Genomic DNA, 18,361 nt, shown 5'->3' on the forward strand with positions numbered 1-18,361 from the left:
TTTTGTCTGTCTGAAGTCTTCTGTAGAGGTGTATTCATTTTTATGTGTGGTGGAATTTAATGTTAAAGATTTTGAGCAGGAGTAAATTTGAAGTCAACTTGAATGCTACTATGTCTACCCATTTAAATTTTACAGATATTTACTAAGCATCTATGTTTTCAGTGCTATGAGCCATACTGAGATGGGTGTCCTGCCTACAGTTAGCATGAGAATGCAGTTACCAGACCATCCTCACCTGGCCTAAGTACAGCAGTTTCCCACTTCTAAAATAAAGCATTCTTAGGAAAGGCAGAGCTTGAGCAAAGGCCTAGAGATAAGAGGATTTAGCACATGTTTTAGACCAGTGGTCCCCAACCTTTTTGGCACCGGGGCAGGCGGAGCAGGGGCAGTGAGTGGGTGAGGGTGAGTGTGGGCAGGATGATTTCAGGATGATTCTCATAAGAAGTGCACAACCTGAATCCCTCCCATGCGCAATTTACAGTAGGGTTCTCACTCCTATGAGAATCTAATGCCACCACTGACCTGACAGGAGGTGGAGCTCAGGCAGTAATGTGATGAATGGGGAGTGGCTATAAATACAGAGGAAGCTTGACTTACTCCCCCACTGCTCACCTCCTGCTGTGCAGCCCAGGCCACTGACAAAGGGGTACCAGTCTGAGGCTGGGGCATTGGGGACCCCTGTCTTACAGAGCTTATGATTAGTGTGTAGAGTTTGTGATGAGGTGTGGCAGTGGGGAGAGCAAATGTCTGCAGTCCCATGGCAGTGAAGCAGGCATGGAAAAGCGCAGGATCTCAGGGGACAAGCAATGAGAACAAGTAGAGGTCAACTCATTTCTTAAATGCCACAGACTCCTTAGAATGAACACTTAGCCCCTATCTTGGGACTTGATCTCTCTGGACTTCAGTAAAGTGGAGTTGATAACACCTACCTCACAAAATTAACGTGAGGGTTAAATACAGCAACATGTAAGCAAACACTGTGCAAGCTATGACATGCAATATAGTGTTGGGGTCTGGTAATCATGTAGCCGTAATGTCAGCTTTATTAGCAGCCATGTCCAGCTGATGACTGGTTGCATTTGGACTCAACTGAGGATTCCTCCAGATGTCTCTCAGTTACGGTTGCATTTGGCTGCGTGCCACAGAAACCCAGTTGTGGTGGCCTACCCAATTAATAGGTTTATTTTTCTCAAATAACACAAAGTCCAGAGAAACTCAGCCCAAAGCTAGAACAGAAGCCCATTTGGCATCAAGGGCTCCATCCAAGTCTTTTTTTTATCAAAGGACTTCTAAATTTCTTTCCATCCTTAGCATGTAGCCTTCATCTGCACAGTCACAAGATGTCTGAGATTGGGTTCCCCAGAGACAGGATTCCTGTGCAAGTAGTTTATCTGGAAGGTGGACCGACCCATCAGTGAGATGAAAAAGGGAGCCAATACAGGATGAGTGCATTATTTCTGTGAGCAACTGGGCTCAGCCCTTCTGGGGGACTCAGGACACTCTATCTGCCCTTTGTGTTTGTAGCTTACATCTCAAAGTTGTCCCATCTGAAGGCCAAGGAGCTTGGATGTGTATACACCAACGTCTCTGTCAATGAGGGCTGCTTCCAGCATCACTAACTCTCTAGTACTTCCGACCTGCCACATGCACGCACACAGGCTAAGCATGATCCTGTAGCCAGCAGAACCCCTCTGCCAGAGGTACAGGAGCTTTCAGTAGAAAAATCTGGTCAATATAACAATTTCATGTGAGTTTCAAAGGGTTATGGACAGAGTTCTGATGGTACCTGCTACATAGGACAGTTTTCCCTTCAGCATCACATCTACAGGGAGAAAGGTAGGTGGTCAGAAGGCAACAGACATAGCAACTGAGTCTGTACCTTTGTATCAGGAAGGCAGTAGCTTTCCAGAAGCCTCACCTGACTTCACTGCCAGAACTGGGTTACATGCTACCTGCTGTAGCTGTAAGAAAGCCTGGGAAGGTGAAATTGTATGTTTTTTAACTGGACACACTTCCCCAAAGTGTTCTATTAAGAAAGGAGGGAGGAACGGAAGTTGTAGGCAACTGGTAATTGCAACAAGTTCATCTTCACGTGAATTACAGGAGTGAAATGCAATTCTGTGGTGGGTAAAATTGCAAGCCATGTTCCTTGGTATTCACATGTGTGGACGACAAACGTCACCTGCTATATCTGCAAGCAAAGGATGGTGCAGCCATCAAGCCATCAGCCACTGCAGCCTTCCCCAGTTGTGCACCATAAGGGGATTCAGGATGGAGAACAGCAGGATACTGTCCTTAGATAGTTAAGGTGCCTATTAAAGGGATGACTTCAGTGACCCAGACTTGCATCTTCCCAGATACAGAGAAGTGTTAAGTTCACTAACTTGAGATGTCTGGGTTTGCTTTCATTAATAGTAAGCTTCTGCTGTTCTAACTACCTGTTTTTTGTTGCAAAAACTCATGTACCTGGCTCCTCTGTTATTTCTTCAAAACAATCCCTCAGAGCTCTCTGGGAGCCTGGATCCTGGACTTAAGTCCCCGGTATAAAGTGCTCAGAGTCCACTGAATAAAACATAATTCTCAACTTTTAGGTTGTGGTGGTGGTTTTTTTTTTGTTTTTTTTTTCCAGTCGACACATGCAAGAACAAAGGAAGAATCAGAAGCATTAAATCTTAGGTTAAATCTTCAAGTCATCACTTAGATTATCTCTAGTTGGCTCAAACAGCAGACAGACAAGTTATGGGTTTCTGTTGGGGCATAATTGGCTTATCTTAACCTATTTATTCATAAACAGATATGTACTGGCCACCTGCTATGAGCAAGCAATAACAAAAATCCTAGGGGAAAACAAGCTTGGCCTGTTGTTAAAAGTAAGCTTGTGTGGCTGTGAGGAAAGACTGTCAGAGAAGCAGACAGGGGGCAGGAATAAGGTTAAAAGATTTCAAAGTTCATTTCTTAGAGGAAATGCTAGCAGTACCTAATTTGGAAGAGGAGATTTAGCAATTTAGGGAGGAAAGTTTGATCATTCAATAGTACTATTCATTTTTGTCCTGGAGATATCTGCAGCTGAAAAAAATCCCAATTGTGCTAATTTTCTTTAAGGAATTAAACTCCTTCAGAGCTCCTTAAATTCCAGTCATGTTCTTGAGTTTTCATGTTTTCACTGGAACCTATTGATTAGGAAATATATATATAAATATACATATGTCGCTCCATCTGCCTGGATGATCATAGATGCTGCCAGCGGGCTGCTTCTTTCTGACAGTTGGGAAAACTGCTTTGCCTCCTGCTCAGCTGTGTGAAGAAGGAGGACTCAAGTGTCCTAAGTGACAATAAATCAGCCTTTGAGGGGGCCTCCTTACCAGAGAAGAGCCACTCTCTGGGAAAGTTTGTCCCTTGGCAGAAGGGAAGTTTATCAGGAAGAACTCTTGTCTGAGGGGTAGTTTTGCCATGTGAATTTCATTGCCGTTTCAGAAACTACAAGCAGTTGGACTGTGCTTGAGGCTGCTCTGCTCAAGCTCCTTGATCCTTTGAACCCCTAAGGCCCTGCCTATTCAATTTTACAACAAATGTTTGTTGCACACAAATGAGGGACATCATCATGAACAAAATCAGAAGTGGTTCCTGCTCTTTGGGAACTAACAGCCTATGGGAAGACAGAACCTATTCAAATAGTCACATGTAGGGTGGTTGTTTTAGTTGCTCAGTCATGTCCGAGTCTTTGCGACCCCATGGACTGTGGCCCACCAGTCTCCTCTGTTCATGGGATTTCCCAGGCAAAAAGTACTGGAGTGGATTGCCATTTCCTTCTCCAGGGGATCTTCCCAACCCAGGGATCTAACCTATGTCTACTGCTTGGCGGGCAGATTCTTTACTACTGAGTCACCTGGGAAGCCCCCACATGTAGGGTAGATAGTTAAAAGCTGAGAGGTGTGCTAGAAAATGAGTCTGTGAGATCCTGGAACAAAGGAATCTGATCTAATCAGAGGTCAGAGAAGAATCCACTGAAGTAACACTAGAAACAGTAGGCATTGCTTGAGGGCTTATTATGTTTCCATCCTGAGCCAGAGACTCTGAATTTAAGACCTGGATCCTACTTAGAAGGAATTTATAGGCGCCTTGAAAAAGGAAGATGTTCCTACAAATAAACCATCTGAAAGAGACAGTGTGGCATCAAGCACTAAATGGATTAGCACTAGATAGTAAAAGCTGAAAGAGTTAAAGATGAAAAGTGAGTAATAATAGAGTGTGGGCAATAATATGAAAGTGGTGAGACTTGAGGCAGACCAGGGCAGATGAACAAGCCTTGGACAGGGAAGGAAAGGTGTTGATCTGGTCATGGAACTCAGAAAGCTTCAATACTGTCTTTGCAGTAAAAAAAAAAAAACAAAAAACTTCACATCCTCATAATCTGGGCTTCCCCAGTGGCTCAGCAGTAGAGAATCCACCTGCAATGCAGGAGATGCAGGAGACAAGAGTTTGACCCCTGGGTGGGGAAGATCCCCAGGAGGAGGGTACGGCAACCCACTCCAGTGTTCTTGCCTGGAGAATCCCATGGACAGAGGAGCCTGCTGGACTACAGTCCATAGGGTCACAAAGAGTCAAACACGACTGAAGTGACTTAGCACACACGCACATGATCTGCTCCCAGCGTGTCTTCCCAAGTCTACCTTTTAAAGACCCCTCCACTCGCTTGGAAATAAACTAACATTCTACCTTTTTTATTTGCTCTTTTCCTTACCAGTTTATGAGCAACTTGAGAGATGACATGTATTAGTCCCTTATCTTTATAGCCCTTTATTCCTTAGTGTAACACCTTCCTTACAGAAGAGACAGTAAATGTTTTGTCTAATGTAATTAGATGGGAGGGAGCAAAACTGTTGTGGTATGGTGTATGATCATATTAGTTAATGTGGGACTTAGGGGTGAGGGCTGGGGAGGTGTGGCTGGCCCTTCTCCAACAGCACTCTCTTCCTTGGCAACATCAATGATGTTGAAGTTCTAAATATCATCATCACACTGGTGACTCCAATTTGATATTTCCACCTCTAAATGCTCTCTTCCAGACTTGTGAATCTAACACTTACCTACTTGGCATCTCCAATTGGCCAGGCACCTCTAAGAGGCATCTCAAAATTAATATGTCCGAAACAGAATTTTTTATTCCTTGCCCTGATAACAAAAGAATACATTAGTTTCTATCCCCACTATCTTCTCTCAGTAAATAGCACCATCATCTAGCCATTTGCTCAAGCCCAAAATTGGTTTCATCCTTGACTCAAGTTCCCTTACTCTCAATATTCAATAGATCAGCAAGTTCTCTTGTTTTACTTCAGAAATCATATATCTAATGCATCTTCTACCCTCTACTTCCTTTGACATTGATGGTGTCTGGCCCAGAACACCATCATCTCTTGTCTGTACTATTTGATGTCCCCCACTGTTGTTCCCAGATGATCCATCCATTCTCAACAGTTCAACCAGACTGAATTTTCAAAAGCATAAACCATATATTATCCTCTGCTTATATTCTATAGTGTCTCCCATCACTAGAAGAAAATTCTGGAAGACAGTCCACACTCCTCGCTGTGGCCTTTAAGACTCCCTATAAGCTGGCTCCTCCCTGTGTCCACACTCATCGCCCACCACACACCTCACTCTGCATCCCAGCCACCCTGACTTCCTTGCTGTTCCTTGAACATACCAAGCTTGCTCCCACCACAGAACCCTTGGTCTTATAGTTCCCTCTGCCTAGAATGCCTTCCTCCAGATGTTCCCTTCGCTGGTTTCTTCTTGGCATTGAGATCTCAACAATGCCATCATCCTTTCAGAGAGGCTTCCTGGACCACACAATAATAGGTGCCCCCAGGGTTCGGATTAGAGTCAGGACTAAGTAATTCTCTAATAATAACTTTCAGTTTTACCATAGTGTTTGTCAGTATTTGTCTTAGTCCATTTGGGCTACTGTGACAGACTGAATAGACTGAATAGATCAAAATTCTCTCTCACAGTTCTAGTGGCTGGGAAATCCAAGATCAAGGTGCCAGCAGATTAAGTGTATGGTGAGAACCTGCTTCCTGGCTTGCAGATGGCTGTCTTCTTGTTGTGTCCTCATGTGGTGGAAACAGGTGAGAGAGCTCAGCATGGTCTCTTTTATAAGGACACTAATCTCATTCGTGAGGGTCTACCCCCATGACCTAATTAGCTCCCAAAGACACCCCTCCCACTACCCCTTAGTACTGTCACACTGGGCATTAGATTTCAACATATGAATTTGGGGGAACACAAATACTCTATCTATCACTCCATTAGATATTATTTATTTACTTACTCATTGTCTATTCCCCCTATCTACAGTATCAACTACATGAAAACAAGGACGTTACCTTATTTCCTATTATCAGCAACTAAAACAGAGCTGGGCACCAAATTGACAATCACTAAAAATTTGTTGCATCACTGATACAGATGAATGGATGAATTCTGATTATGTAAACTTAAATCATTTAGCATCTTTGCCTCAATTTGCCTCCTTCCCTGATGCAGATGGAAGGTACTATACTACTTATCTCATCTGGAACACAAAGGACACGGTTAAGATAAACGAGAAGGCTGAAGGCTTTACCACTTATTATGAGAAAAATATTGGAGTATATGGGCAAGAAGCCATTTGAAAGTGGCAATGACAGGCTAATGGAGAAAGAAATTCATTTGTTCTATTACCCATGAACCTCCTGGGGAGTAAATAAGATGGGGGAAAATGAAATGTACCCATTTGTAATATAAAAATTCATAAATACAGCTTATGTTAATTCAGAGTAGAGTAACATTTTGTTTTGCTGGCATCAATAGGTATTTTGCTAAGTGTTTTGTTTTTCCAGATAGTTAATGTTCCCATTGTAAGAAGATTTTTTTCAGTTTGACCGCTTTAATGGAAATAGTTTTCAAATGAATTTCATTGCCACTTTCTCTGGCAGCACACTGAGTAGAGTCTTTTGTCAATAACTTGGGAATATCATTATAAGCTTACATTATATACTTGGGTATAAAATAGTGATCAACTATGAAATCACAGATGTGTACACCTTTAACATACATCCTGAGATTTTTTATGTATATTGCATAGGTGTTTTTGTTTTTTTTTTCTTATTTACTTAATCAACAAGTAAGACACTAGTCCCTGCAGGCTGACCACTAAGAACACTGCCCAGAGTGATAAACAAGAGAAAAGTGCTGGGAAAGATTACAGTGACCCAGGAAGTACAAGGGTAACTAGAATCTCAAAAGCCTGCCCTGAGGCTTGGGAAACACCTCCCCAAAGAAATGGCCTTTAAGCTAATTCCTACAGACAAATTGCTCAGGGGAAGAATGTTCCAGGCAGATGGAAAAGCACGTTCAGAAGGCGTGAATGACAAAGTTGCATTTGAGCAGAAAAAAATAAGACGAGCAAGTCTGCTGATAATGCCGTAGTGTCAGGGAACCAGATTGAGGACCCCTCCTCCCATGAACCCAGGCTAGGAAACTGAGACTTTATTCTAAAAATAAATGGTTTTAAAAAGGGAAGTAACAAAATCAGCATTACCCTTCAAAATACATGTTAGAAGGAAATAACCTCTAAGCTCTATGCTTTCACACATATTTTTGGTTTAGAGGAAGTTAAGTGGTGCCATAGATATCAACCATCCACAAAGTATAGAATTGACAAGGGCCGTAGGGACAGTGCAAAAATTGAGAAGAGGATGTTCAGATTTGGGAAGTGCAAGTTTCAGAAAGGAGCCTCATTATTGGAGGCCTCTTACAATACAGTACATGTAAGAGCCCAATTTAATTCAGTTCAACATTGTCTGAAACACCTTCCATATACCCAAGAGCTAAAGGAAAGTTAAGGTGGATGAACATGTACTGCAAGCAGATGCCCAAGTTCAAGGCCTGCCTCAGCCACTACCAGGATGACCCTGATGTAGGGACCCTTTGGCAAGTCTCTTCCCCCATGGACCTCAGCTTCCTCTCCTGCGGGATGAGATGATGCCTAAGCCAGCCCCTTTCCTGGAATGCTGAGATTGCATATAGCTTAGCAGACAGGAGGCTCAATGCAGGGTTCCATCACCTACTCACCAAGTGACCTTGGACAGGTTACTTGACTTCTTTGAAAGCCAGTTTACCTATTTGTGAATCCCCTACTTCACAGATGGCTGTGAAGTGTAAAATGGCTGGCACAGACAATGCAATCAGGAGATATAAAGATCACTCTGTAATTCTACAGCTTAATGCCTATTGACTCACATTAGCCCACTATAGCAGGAAAAAGAATTTGGAAATGAATGTTTCCTTCAGGAAAAAAGTGGCCCCTTATGAATTAAGAACTCATGCTATATATTACATTTTTCTGTATCTTTTGGAGATTTAGTAACATTTTGGGAACCATCTTGCACCATCCATCTGTCCAACATTTGTGCTCTGGAGTGTCTTTCGTCTATCAGCTTGGCCACTCTGTTTTGAATGTTGTGACACTAGCCCTAGTCTGTCTATTCTGAGTGTGTTATTAAGCTGATGTTGCATGAATCAGTATAAATTCTGCCTAGAGCCAACATTTTCTTAGTTTCTGAGCATCAGTGCAGAAATGAGCTTGCATGGTTTCTTTGTGGTCTCTTTGTAGACCCCAAGGGTGTTAATAACAAGTCATATACTCTCTATTTTTCTTATTATTTTTAAATAACTGAGTTTTAAATTAGTTTAATACATGCACATTGTTTAAAAATATGAAGAGTGAAGAAGGTTTTGAGGTTAAAATCTTTTTTGCTTCCTACTTTCTGGTCCCTAGTTATACTCCCCATATATGAACAGTATTTTATACATTCTTCCAGAAATGTTTCCCCTCCCTCCCTTTCTATATATACCCTATGTAATTATCTTTATTTTACACAAATAAGACTATATCAATCCTTCTTTCCCACCTTCCTTCCTTTGTGTATTTTTTATCATTGTATTTACACAAATGGGACTGTACTATTCAGACCTTATATCTTGGACATTTTTCCATGGGAATAGTTGTAGATCTGCCTCATCCTTTTGAGTGGCTTTCTGGAATCCTATCAACTGAATGTACCCTTTAACCAACCCCTGTTGTTGGGCATTTTAGATGTTTCCAGTCTTCTGCTCTTGGAAACATTTCTGTAACAACTATCTCTGGACATATCTCTTTGCACACTTGAGAAACTTTATTTGTAACATAAGCTCTTATAAGTTTTAAAACCCAGAAGCGCATCCTCCTGCATGTTCACCAAACCATCAGCCTGTCACTGCTAATGTCAGACCTCCAAAAGGAGCTCATTCTGAGACAGGTGGCAGACTCAGGTACAGTCAATATCTGAAAGGTATTATCCACTCAGGTGGACACTCAGGTCCACTCAGGTGGACAACACAGGTACAATCAATATCTGGAAAGGTGTTATCAATCTTTATTGTGAAGATAGGTAATAATGTAGCAAAGTGCCTAATGAATATCCAACACACCATTGTTACCTGATGAATGGTAGCTTTTAGTCATGTTTTCTTTATGCTTATGAACAACCAGTGATATCTCCAAGGCCTGAAGATAAGTATAACTAGAGTTAATGGGTTGGTATAATATTAGCAAATTTTAGATGGCACTACTTTTATGAAACTCAGCCATTTATTAAAGAATGTCCAATGGAACAAGAAAGTCCTTTTCAGGTAGTAAAGGAAAACCTATGAAGCATTATGCTTTAATTTTAGAAATTTTCTTTGGTTGGATTCTCCAAGAAGCCTTGACATTTTCAACAATAGAAATCGATTCATAGCTGATAGGCATTTGGGGGAAAGAATTGCTAATTTAAATAATGTAGTATGGGTTTCGATCTTAGCAAGTCCTGAGAACACAATCAGGCATTTGGGTCCCATTCATTCATTCATTTGACAAATGTTTACTGAGCACCTGCTAGGTACCAGCAGGGTTCCAGGTTACAGGTGTACAACATAAACTAAACAGCCACGTGACCTTGAATAAGCCTCTTTCCCTTCTTCGACTTTATCTTCTACATCTTTAAGAGAAGCTGGCTGGACTATATTATCTCCAAGGATCCTCCCAGATGTATCATTCTGCCCCCTTCCTTCATGCATTCTTAATGGTGATCTCGATGCAGTGCTGCACTACTTGACAGGCATAGCACATGGGAATACCACAGTATCCCTCACAGGAGCACTGCCAAGTTTTGGCCAGTGGGTACTGTATTAGTCTCCTCAAACTGCTCCCACAAATGAGGTGGCTTAAGACAAAAGGAATTTATTCTCTCCCAGTTCTGGAAGGTCAAGTGTGAGGTCAAGGTCATCAGGGCCACATTCTCTCTGAAGAGTCTACAGAAGAATCCTTCCTTGCTCCTTCCCAGGTTCCAGTGTTGCCCCCAATCCTTGGTATTCCTGGGCTTGTAGCTGCATCACTGCAGTCTCTGCCTTGGTCATCACGGGGCCTTCTCCCTGAGGGTCTGTCTGTGTATCTGTTTTATCTTATAAAAACAACCATCAGTAGAGTAGGGCCCACCCTAATCCAGAATGACCTCAGCTAGTTACACATGCAAAGACCCTATTTCCAAATAAAGTCACATCTGAAGGTTCCAAGTGGACATAAAGTTTCAGGGGACACTGTTCAACCCAGTCAAGATACTGTTTCCTTTTGCTTCTACCAAGGGTATGGACTGTTAGAGCAGTGTCTACCAGCAGACCCTGAGCTGGGGAGGTCACTCAGCCTGGGGCAGAGGGGCGCTCTGTGAGGAAAGGGTACGGAGCACACCTGAGCATCAAGGCTGGCAACAAAGGAAGGAGATGTGTTTGAGTGGAACCTGTGAGACTGCCTTGCAGATGGGTACAACATGGCAAGAAAGGCCAGCTTGTGCACCCAGGACATTCCAGGCCGTAGACAGCAACATTGTGTTAGGAGGGGCAGTGGAAAGAAAAAGAAAACTGTAAGTTTTCCTCCCAGTTATAACTGGGAGACTTTCTAATGGTGCTTTTGGCATGATTGCTTCTAATTAATTGTCAGTGGCTTTGATATTGTTTTGAGTTATTTCTTCCCTTCTAGCTGAGCACCCAAAATGCAAGGATTTAAAAGGGCAACCCACATTCAGGAAGGCGGACATTGGGGCTTGGAGAGAAGGGATCAAGAGCTGTAGCTATGGAGCCAATTCCAGGATGGAACCTCTGCTTTCCCCTCTTATTGGCAGTGTGTCTTTGGGAACATTTGTTTATTTCTCAGAGCTTAGGCTCCTTAGGTGTAAACTGGGGGTAATAATAGAAACTTCTCATAGGATGGTGGTGAGGAGAAAATGTGAGGAGAATAATTCATGTGCACCATGAATAAAACAGTGCCAGGAGCATAAAAATGTGCTTAATATATGTTTGTTGCTATTAACATATCTACTAATCTCCCTGTACTGGAAGAGTGTTCCCAACAAAAGATAGAAACATGTTTTATATTTCTCATATTAAAGAATAAAAAGACCTTTCTTCACTCTATTCTCTTCCAACACCTGCCCTTTGCAGCAAAATTTCATAAAAGATTTGTTTGTCTTCTGTGTCTCTAATTCCTCTCCTCCCATTCCATGAACAGGCCTCTGCCCCTCTCCCAGTCCCTCCACTGACACTGTTCTCAGTCAGCGTGGTTCTCCGTGACCTCGATGCTGCTAAATCCGGCGATCGATTCTCAGTCCTCACATTACTTGCCTGGTCATCCACTTGTGACAGTTGGCCACTCCCTTTCTCCCGAAACACTTTACCACTTGTGTTTCTGGGACACCTCTGGCTCTTGGAGCCTCCCTTGAACTTCTCTTTTTCGTCTACACTCCCTTCCTAAGTGACTTCAGCCAGTCTTAGGGCTTTAAGTACCACCTACACCAACATCTCACACACTTAGAATATCCAGCATGAACATTTCCCCTGAACCTAGTTCAGCATCTCCATTTGGATCTCAAATAGACATCTCAAAGTCAACATGTTCAAAATCCTTATTCCTGATCCTGCTCCATGGGGGGAACCTCTTCCTCCCACTGTCTTCCTCACCTTAGCAAAGTGGAAACTGTGTCCTCCCAATTACTCAGGGTAAAAACATGACAGTCATCCTGACTTTTCACTTTCTCTTACACTCTGCATCGAATCCATCAGAAAATCTTGATAGTTCTGCCTTCAGAACAGATCCAAAGTCTGACTATTCATTACCTCCACAGCTGCCACTCTGGTCTAAGCCACCATCACTCCTTGCCTGTATTATAGCAGTATCCTCCTAACTCACCCATATTACGTCAGTAGCCTCCCAACTGAGCTTCTTGCTTCTTCCCTTGATCCCTTGCAGTCTGTTCTTGACCTGGAAGCCAGAGGGGCTGCCCTCTTGGCTGCACATTACAATTACCTGGAAAGTTTCAGAAATTTCACTGCCCAGCCCATATCTCAGACTAATTAAATTAGAATCTCTGAGGGTAGGACCAGGCACAAGTGTGGTTTTCCTTTTTTCTTTTAAGTCAGATCATGTCACTCCTCTGCCCCCAAACTTCTAATGTCTTCTCACCTCAGAATAAAAGTCAGAGTCTCCAAGATGGCTCAGGGGGCCTCACGTCAGCGGTTCTCACACTGCAACAGCATCTGATTCACCTGGGGGGCTTGTTCAAACACAGGCCACTGGAACCCACTCCCAGAGTTTCTGACTCAGTGGGTCCGGGGCAAGGCCCGATACTTTACATTTCTAGCAAGTTCCCAGGTGACACTGATGCTGCCCAGCTGGGGGCCACACTTGGAGACCCAGCACATAGTTTTTCCATGTATATTTACACATATATGTATGTACATTTTCTGTCCCCTACCCACAACTCACACAAGAAAGTATAAACCTTATGAGGGGTAAAGACTTTGTTTTGTTCACTGATATGTCCAGAGTGTCTAGAACCATAGCTGACCATCAGTAGGCTTCGATACATGCAAACAGGAAAAAATGAAGAAAACCCAGAGACAGACAGGAATGCCTTAGTTCTGCTGACAGCCACGAGAGGCTGCTGTTGTGTCGCAGAATGGACAGCAAGACTCACCACTGCTCTGCCTCCCACAGCCAAGGGCCTAACGTAGACCCTGGGTGGAAAACAGCACGTGGTACCTGGGTGGCCGTGCAGGCCCAACTGGGACCTGGGGACATGTTTGTTATTGCCTCCTAAAGCCTCATGCCCAACACCAAGCCAAGATCCTCCTGGAGATCAGCTGCAGCCCATATCCTCACTGCTTTTGGAAGGCAACACATCATGATGAAAGCATTTGAACAAGTCCCTGATGGGGTCTGATGGATACCAGCTCCTGGGAAAAGGCTGAGGAGAAGGAGTAAAGTCGGCCTCCTCCAGGTAGACACAGCCCAGGGGCAAAGTTAGATAGCATGGGGCAGTTACTCCAAGATTATATTGAGAAGCCAAATTCTCAAGAATTCCAGAGGGGAGCGGTGAGGAGCCTAGCTTGACTAGATCCCTCCCTGGATCTGAGATATTCCAGGGCCTGCTCTTTCCTCCTTCTTTTTTAACATAGCCATCTATCTATCCAGATGAACTGAAGGCTCCAAAAGAATTCATTTTCATTCTCTATAACATAACATGTAAAAGCTCTGGGCTTAGGAGTTAAAAAAAGTTTTAGTTTCACTTCCAGCTAAGTGTCTCAAGTCTTACCTTAACTGTTTCCTACCTCATGAATTAGTTGTGCTGGTCAAATGATGAAATACTGTGAAAGCTCTTTATGAACCAGCTAAACATCAAGATGGCATTTTAATGAGGGTGGGGCTGCTTTCACATATGACACTTGTATCCAGCAGGGATTTAACAGAAGATCCCATGCAGCATAGAATCAAAGTGACCCAGTTCAGTCGCTCAGTTGTGTCTGACTCTTTGTGACCCCATGGACTGCAGCACACCAGGCTTCCCTGTCCATCACCAAAACTCCTGGAACCTACTCAAACTCATGTGCATTGCATCAGTGATGCCATCCAACCATCTCATCCTCTGTCATCCCCTTCTCCTCCTGCCTTCAATCTTTCTCAGCATTAGGGTCTTTTCAAATGAGTCAGTTCTTTGCATCAGGTGGGCAGAGTGTTGGAGTTTCAGCTTCAGCATCAACCCTTCCAATGAATATTCAGGATTGATTTCCTTTAGGATGGACAGGTTGTATCTCCTTGTAGTCCAAGGGACTCTCAAGAGTCTTCCCCAACACCACACTTCAAAAGCATCAATTCTTCAGCGCTCAGCTTTCTGTATGGTCCAGCTCTCACATCCATACATGACTACTGAAAAAACCATAGCTTTGACTAGATGAACCTTTGCTGGCAAAGTAATGTCTCTGCTTTTTAATATGCTGTCTAGGTTGGTCATAGTTTTTCTTCCAAGGAGCAAGCGTCTTTTAATTTTATGGTTGCAGTCACCATCTGCAGTGATTTTGGAGCCCCCCAAAATAAAGTCAGCCACTGTTTCCACTGTTTATCTATCTATTTGCCATGAAGTGATGGGACCAGATGTCATGATCTTAGTATTCTGGATGTTGAGTTTTAAGCCAACTTTTTCACTCTCCTCTTTCACTTTCATCAAGAGGCTCTTTAGTTCTTCTTCACTTTCTGCCATAAGGGTGGTGTCATCTGCATATCTGAGGTTATTGATATTTCTCCTGGCAATCTTGATTCCAGCTTGTGCTTCATCCAACCCAGCATTTCACATTATGTACTCTGCATAGAAGTTAAATAAGCAGGGTGACAATATACAGCCTTGATGTACTCCTTTTCCTATTTGGAACCAGTCTGTTGTTCCATGTCCAGTTCTAACTGTTGCTTCTTGACCTGCATACAGATTTCTCAGGAGGCAGGTCAGGTGGTCTGGTATTCCCTTCTCTTGAAGAATTTTCCACAGTTTGTGGTGATCCACACAGTCAAAGGCTTTGGCGTAGTCAATAAAGCAAAAGGAGATGTTTTTCTGAAACTCTCTTGCTTTTTCGATGATCCAGCGGATGTCGGCAATTTGATCTCTGGTTCCTCTGGCTTTTCTAAATCCAGCATGAACATCTGGAAGTTCACGGTTCACATACTGATGAAGCCTGGCTTGGAGAATTTTGAGCATTACTTTACTAGCATGTGAGATGAGTGCAATTGTGCGATAGTTTCAACATTCTTGGCATTGCCTTTCTTTGGAATTGGAATGAAAGCTGACCTTTTCCAGTCCTGTGGCCACTGCTGAGTTTTCCAGACTTGCGGACATATTGTGTGCAGCACTTTCACAGCATCATCTTTCAGGATTTGAAATAGCTCAACTGGAATTCCATCACCTCCACTAGCTTTGTTCATAGTGATGCTTCCTAAGGCCCACTTGACTTCACATTCCAAGATGTCTGGCTCTATGTGAGTGACCATACCATCGTGGTTATCTGGGTCATGAAGATCTTTTTTGTATAGTTCTTCTGTGTATTCTTGCTACCTCTTCTTAATATCTGCTGCATCTGTTAGGTCCCTACCATTTCTGTCCTTTATTGAGCCCATCTTTGCATGAAATGTTCCCTTGGTATCTCTAATTTTCCTGAAGAGATCCCTAGTCTTTCCCGTTCTATTGTTTTCCTCTATTTCTTCGCATTAATGGCTGAGGAAGACTTTCTTATCTTTCCTTGCTATTCTTTGGAACTCTGCATTCAAATGGGTATATCTTTCCTTTTCTCCTTTGCCTTTCACTTCTCTTCTTTTCTTAGCTATTTGTAAGCCCTCATCGGACAACCATTTTGCCTTTTTGCGATTCTTTTTCTTGGGGATGGTCTTGATCACTGCCTCCTGTACAATGTCACAAACTTCCATCCATAGTTCTTCAGGCACTCTGTCAGATCTAATCCCTTGAATCTATTTGTCACTTCCACTGTATAATCGTAAGGGATTTGATTTAGGTCATACCTCAATGGTCTGGTGGTTTTCCCTACTTTCTTCAATTTAAGTCTGAATTTGGCAATAAGGAGTTCATGATCTGAGCCACAGTCAGCTCCCAGTCTTGTTTTTGCTGACTGTGTAGAGCTTCTCCATCTTTGGATGCAAAGAATATAATCAATCTGATTTCGGTATTGACCATCTGGTGATGTCCATGTGTAGAGGCTTCTCTTGTGTTGTTGGAAGAGGGTGTTTGCTATGACCAGCGCATTATCTTGACAAAACTCTATTAGCCTTTGACCTGCTTCATTTTGTCCTCCAAGGCCAAATTTGCCTGTTACTCCAGGTAGCCCTTAGCTTCCTACTTTTGCATTCCAGTCCCCTATAATGAAGAGGACATCTTTTTTGGGTGTCGGTTCCAGAAGAGCTTGTAGGTCTTCATAGAACCATTCAATTTCAGCTTCTTCAGCATTACTGTTCGTGGCATAGACTTGGATTACTGTGATATTGATTGGTTTGCCTTGGAAACGAACAGAGATCATTCTGTCATTTTCGAAATTGCATCCAAGGACTGCATTTTGGACTCCGGTTGACCATGATGACTACTGCTCCATTTCTTCTATGGGATTCTTGCCCACAGTAGTAGATATAATGGTCACTTGAGTTAAATCCACCCATTCCAGTCCATTTTAGTTCACTGATTCCTAAATTGTCGATGTTCACTCTTGCCATCTCCTGTTTGACCACTTCCAATTTGCCTTGATTCATGGACCTCACATTCCAGGTTCCTATGCAATATTGCTCTTTACAGCATCAGACTTTACTTCCATCACCAGTCACATCCACAAATAGGTGTCATTTTTTCTTTGGCCCCTCCCCAGCCCAGAGGCAGAGAGGCAGGTTTTCCGACAGCCAGAGCTAGAAGGCAAGGGGCTGCTGCAATCTCAGCCCTAGAGACGGCATCTTCCACCAAACTTTGAGCAGGCTCCCAGCTGCTAACCACGTCTTCCTGAGATCTTGGGTGGTTGACATCTGCCAGGAGGGTCTCAGCCTGAGATCAGCTCTCCAGAGGAGACATACAGCACACCTAAGACGGTACTCTTGGAGTGCACCGGGGAAAGGTGATTAAGATGCATGGCCCACCTGGGACAGTGCGCTCGCCAAGCACCCTATGAGAGTAGATGTTCACTAAATATTACTTCACCTCTGACTCCTCACTAAAGATGAAAAAGCAAAGCACTGAGAAGCTAAATGTCTTAGCTGGTATTTCCCAGTGTTTTCCCAGACTTTGTGGTCAGTCCCTGGGCCATCTCCAGATGAGGTTTTCCTCTTTGCTGCAGTTAGTGGCCAAACATCTTGACTCTTGTCAGTGTCCTCTTAGCCAAGGTGGCACCCCATCAGAGAGGACCCATCAGAAGCTTTTGTTAAGCCACTCTTCCCTCTTGCTGTCCCTTCTTTTCTGCTCCCCTTCCCATAGGTTGAAAAGAATAGGACAAGGAGAAGTTAAAAGCTTCCCTGGTCATCAAGAGAATGAAGGTGAGGAGAAGGGATGACGTGGAGGGGAGAGATCTGTGGTTTGGATCACACCTGCACTCCAGTCAAGAGCCTCTTAGCCCTAAGCCACCCACTTATGCACAGCAAGATTCACTTAGTCACTCAGTACAGAATCGCATTTAGTATTAGAGCTGAAAGACCTCAGAGATTATTTCATTTTCAGCCAAACTTCGTGCTTGGTAGATGAGGCATCACAGGGCGATTAACTTGCTTAGAGCCTCACATTAGCTGAGTCACCCCAGCCACCCTCCCAGGGTCCTGGTTCCCTGACCTCTTTGCCTTTTACCGCTTTGACTCCCATGACCTCGTCATTCTCTACAGGGCCGTCGCCCAGGAGCTTTGCATGGTCAAGGCTGCAGTGATAGATTTTGCCCTCCTAGTGCCATCTTCCCCCCACCCCCACCCCCAACACTTTTGCTCTACTGAGAACCACTTATTCAAAACCTTTTTGCTGCCTCCTGGCTGCCCAGGACCCCACACTGAGGTAACCTCCTTTTACAAAAATCCATGTCCTGAAGCTTCCCCTCTGACCATTTCCCTAACACAGTTTACCTTTCTTATATCCCAGCCAACAGTCAAATTCAAAAGGAGATCTGATATGTAAGAAGTTCCACCATGCATATGACTGAAAATGAACTAAAATGGTTGTAAGGTTGTTTATTTTTAAAACTGGGCTCCTAGAGGAACAAAATCTCTATCCAAAGATATAAGGCCGTTAGGGCAGAGAGAATTTTTTCTAGGAATTCTGACGCAGAAAACTCTCCCCAGCATGCCTCCAAGTGTCCAGTGGAGACAGCCACCAGCACTGCCCACCTGTGATACTAGCCTTGAGTTAGAGGTATGTGTGGTTTCAAGCAATAGCCTGATAGTGGTCTGGTCTCTTTC

The 18,361-nt window shown here is 43.4% G+C and overlaps 1 long non-coding RNA gene across 1 annotated transcript in view; it reads left to right on the forward strand.

The window, feature by feature from the left end:
* The first annotated feature begins 6,011 nt into the window (after nucleotides 1-6,011).
* LOC145508736 (uncharacterized) overlaps nucleotides 6,012-18,361 on the forward strand; it is a 114,614-nt gene continuing 102,264 nt past the window's right edge. The window contains exon 1 of the long non-coding RNA XR_014055579.1: nucleotides 6,012-6,128. This is a non-coding gene — a long non-coding RNA (uncharacterized LOC145508736). The remainder of the gene's footprint in view (nucleotides 6,129-18,361) is intronic.

This window comes from Giraffa tippelskirchi, chromosome 6 (assembly GCF_054371585.1).
Source record: "Giraffa tippelskirchi isolate mGirTip1 chromosome 6, T2T-mGirTip1v1.2.pri, whole genome shotgun sequence".
Taxonomy (NCBI): domain Eukaryota; kingdom Metazoa; phylum Chordata; class Mammalia; order Artiodactyla; family Giraffidae; genus Giraffa; species Giraffa tippelskirchi.